The sequence below is a fragment of the Dermacentor variabilis genome, chromosome 3 (genome assembly GCF_050947875.1).
Source record: "Dermacentor variabilis isolate Ectoservices chromosome 3, ASM5094787v1, whole genome shotgun sequence".
Taxonomy (NCBI): domain Eukaryota; kingdom Metazoa; phylum Arthropoda; class Arachnida; order Ixodida; family Ixodidae; genus Dermacentor; species Dermacentor variabilis.
Genome location: NC_134570.1, coordinates 154,528,878 through 154,532,910, shown reverse-complemented (window position 1 = coordinate 154,532,910; position 4,033 = coordinate 154,528,878). Strand labels below are relative to the sequence as shown.

The 4,033-nt window shown below is 42.8% G+C and overlaps 1 non-coding gene across 1 annotated transcript; it reads left to right on the top strand.

Annotated features, from left to right (window-relative positions):
• The first annotated feature begins 2,437 nt into the window (after positions 1-2,437).
• TRNAA-CGC (transfer RNA alanine (anticodon CGC)) lies at positions 2,438-2,509 on the top strand. The gene has a single exon. It is a non-coding gene; the product is annotated as a tRNA-Ala (tRNA).
• The last annotated feature ends 1,524 nt before the right edge of the window (positions 2,510-4,033 follow it).

Below are 4,033 nucleotides of genomic sequence, written 5' to 3'. Positions count from 1 at the left end.
TGTTGAGAGCCTGCACTAGTCTGAGCCATATATGTTACCGGCTCTTCGTGCAAGCAAGCCACTGAAGCACAGCCTAGAAAAATATGAGAAAAAGGATGTTTAGAAACGAAAAAACGCAAAGGAAACTCCCTGAGAAATTGTTGGATAGTGCGTAATCATTGTATGGTAGTACATAACTTAAAAAAAAACAGCAGTTGGCAGCCAGCACACGGCTCGCGCGGGGTTGTGTTACTCCGCCTGGCAATGTGACCTTTTCAAAATGGCGTCGTGCTTGATACCTCCAGAGCGTCTGCTGTTCTTCAAGAAGCTTTTTATCGGAGGAAGCAATGAGGTGTGCAACAGACAGGAACAAAGTATATGAAATCTGAGCATTTCAATTCTCAAAAGTAAGCGGTGCAGTTCATTTTACTGCTGACCCCGTTTTACTCATGAAATTTCACTGCCGACTTAAGTTAAACTTGGCAATAAATGTTGCTGGGAAGCATGCGTTTTAGTTCAGCTCAATAAAAAATTTGTCTTTCACCATTCTACTGTAGCAAACGAGTGAAAAGGTCCAAAATTACGCGTTCATAATTTTATTTTTGTGGTTACCACCTTATTTAGGCAACGGAAAATTTGAAGTACGAACTATTTGCAGCCTCGTGGAGGAACAGTGGCTAGCGGCTATGGGGGCGTCGGATCAGTCTTTTTCTGGGGCGTCCAATCAAGCTTGCTACCTACATTTCATTATAAGTTTCAGCATTCTTGCCTTGAAAATTTGCATAGGTTTAAGCCTGCTTCAGCTAAACTGTGGGTGTTCCAGGCATTGCACTACCACCGAAATCGGCCACTCACCTCCGCGGCCATGGTCGGCCTGGTATTGCGCTACCCTCGGGTTCAGGCCACGTAGAGCGTTACGTTACCCCATGTATTCCCATGGAGCGCGTAGGTCAAGTGTTAAATAAGAACAGATGGGCAGATTTCGGGGGAAGTTTAGCCAAAGAATGCCTACAGCATCAAAAGAGAGGTGCAGGTCGCCTTTTTCCACACAGTGGCTAAGCAGCAGGGGCGGATCGACGCTCCACCTGCCCCTGCTTTGGTGCTTGTCTGGAGGCTACACACATAATCTATATCACATGTACGCTTTCTCACTATATATATATAGAATTAATTGAAAATTTATTGAATTGCCTTATTCTTAATCCCAAGACAGATTTATGCCGGCATGCACATTTCATGGCATAGATACGATGTTTAGCATACATAGCGTTCGTTGCCGCAGGCGTCTGAACTTTTGTCACTATCGCTAAGCGACAATTATTATGATATATATATATATATATATATATATATATATATATATATATATATATATATATATATATATATATATATATATATATATATTTCATTTATATTATTCTGGATAATAATGTAGGCTCTTTTCGGGACTTCCTGAGGATGTTCTATAAGGTACATCTTCTGGAACAAGATAGCAGGTCATGCTAGGGATTTCCTCAGTTCGTCCGCTACGGGATGAGGACATTTTGACTATTTGAGGACATCCTGAGGATGTTTTGTGTTGTCTGGGTAACAAGACCCGGCGTGATGGCGTCGCACAGCTGTCCACGAGATCGCGGGATTAAATCCCGGCAGCGACGGCCGTATTTCGATGGGTGTGAAATGCAAAAACGCCCGTGTATCCTGCATTGGGTGCTCGTTATGTAAGCTGAGGTGGTCAAATTTAATCTAAGCCTCCCACTATATGGTGTGCCTCATAGTAAGGTCGCGGTTCTGGCACGTAAGACGCAAGAATAAAAAAAAATGTAACAAGCATAGACTTACATTATACATGTATCTTTCGGCGGACATTAAAATATGGTATAGATCTAAGATATCGGTGTTTCCTAAAAAATGAGCTTTTAAAGTGACACGTGCTTTTCTCTAAAGCCCCGCAATTGGCGAGGGGTCAAGTACCTATTAGGGTGAATGCTCGTCGATCTATAGATATCCCGATACCTAAAACTCATTACTCCTTAGCACCGTAAACGAAAGCGACAGTCATATATTTGTTCATTTATTTTCCGTTGTTGCAGGTCAAGTGTAGTCAACATTATAGTTCTAGTGACAGCTTCTACCGTGACAATGCGTTGGCGGGCTAGTTGGTGCGAATCCATGAATACGTTGTTTAGCGCAAAACAACAGACACAAGAAAGCGCCTTGTCCTGTCGTCTTTCTTGTGTCTGTTGTTTTGCGCTAAACAAAGTATTATACCTTGAGTCGGGCCATGTGAATTGTATTTAGATTCCGTCGTGCAATCGGAAGTGTGACACATAATGAAAGCACATTGACCCACGCTCAGATAACACAAGCGATTTGACATCACTTCGTATTTGCCAATAACCGTAGGTCTGTAGTGATACCTGAATTGACAATAATGGAAACGCTTGTGCGTCCTGGGGGTGTAGCTCAGTGGTAGAGCGCTCGCTTCGCATGTGAGAAGTCCCGGGTTCAAACCCCGGCACCTCCACAATACATTTTTTTTTCTTTTTCTCATTCACCTTGTTAGGGTCCACTTGGCAGACTTTCTAAGGGCGCCTAAACAGGCATGCTTACTGGAAAAGCTGTATCTTCTTGAAACTTGAAAATAATAGCTGCTCATGCACGTTAGGTGCGGTTCTTTTTTTCTTTTCGTCATATCAGGAACACGTGGCTAACACTACCAGGATTAGTTCTAGTAGGCAAACGTAAATACCCCATAAAATGGACGGGAAAGTGGCGCCGCGGTAGTTCATTTGGTAAGAGCATCGGAGGCGTATTGCGAACACATGGGTTCGTATCCCACCTGCGGCCAGTTGTTTATTCATCCGCTTTCATTGCGATAAGTTCATAATTTCTTTAATTCAATGAGTAAGTGCAAGTAATTTCCTCTGTGTTGTCCTTGGTGTGTTTGTTTGTTAGCTTCTTATGCTATGATTAATAAAATCGGGCCACTCGGTTCCCGTTCTTCCCGTTCGGTATACTTTATATATACAAATATATATAAATACCCAATAAGGTTGATGAGAAAACGGTGCCATGGTAGCTCAGTTAGAGCATCGCACGCGTAATGCGAAGACGTGAAGCAAAGACAAAGTTCTGATATTATATATATATATATATATATATATATATATATATATATATATATATATATATATATATATATATATATATATATATATATATATATATATATATGAATGAAGAGGAAGGTTACAGAGCGGCTCGATTTTTGTTAATCACAACCATAAAAAGGCAACAGACAATTAATGAAGCCAAGGAAGCCATAGGGGTATTCATTTATACGCCTGTGACACTGGATGTTTCGATGTCATTAGATGCGAATGACATTCGGTGCAACGAATACTATTCGACCCGTGGTGGTGCTACGGAAGACAAATTAAAGTAATTTGGTCATGATGCCAATGACGATTATTTCAAAAAGTTTGATGCGAAAAGAGACGCTGGAAACAGACTTGCACACTGGCGCCCTATTCCTTACAGTATGACCGACTGCTAACGCGACGGCGGCCAGAACCGGCCAGATAAGGCCGGTTCTCCCATATCTCCATGTTGGTCGCGGGTTCGAATGCCTTAATCAACTTCGCCGTAATTACCACCAAATGTCGTGGGTTCGAGACTCATGAAAGTCGAGAGTTCGACTCACCTCAAAGGTCGCGGGTTCGACTCTTGACCTTCACGATGTCATTTGGAATCGACCTTGCAGATATTGTGACGGAGGTGAGATGTAGGCGAAGGATATATTGACAAAATATTTACAAAATAGCAAGGGCAGGAGAAGGTGCCTGATCCGGCCCACTTGCAAGCGACCTCATTGTGTTCATTGTTCTGCCAAACCTCGCGTTCATCCATCTATCAATCGCCCCGTAACTTAGACTCTCCGCCCCGTAATCGCCCCGTAACGTAGACTCTCCGGCGGCGGAAGCGCCGTCCTGGTGCTTGCTACGAAGGTGAGGAGCTAGAAGGGCAATATGGCTTCAGCCTGGAAACG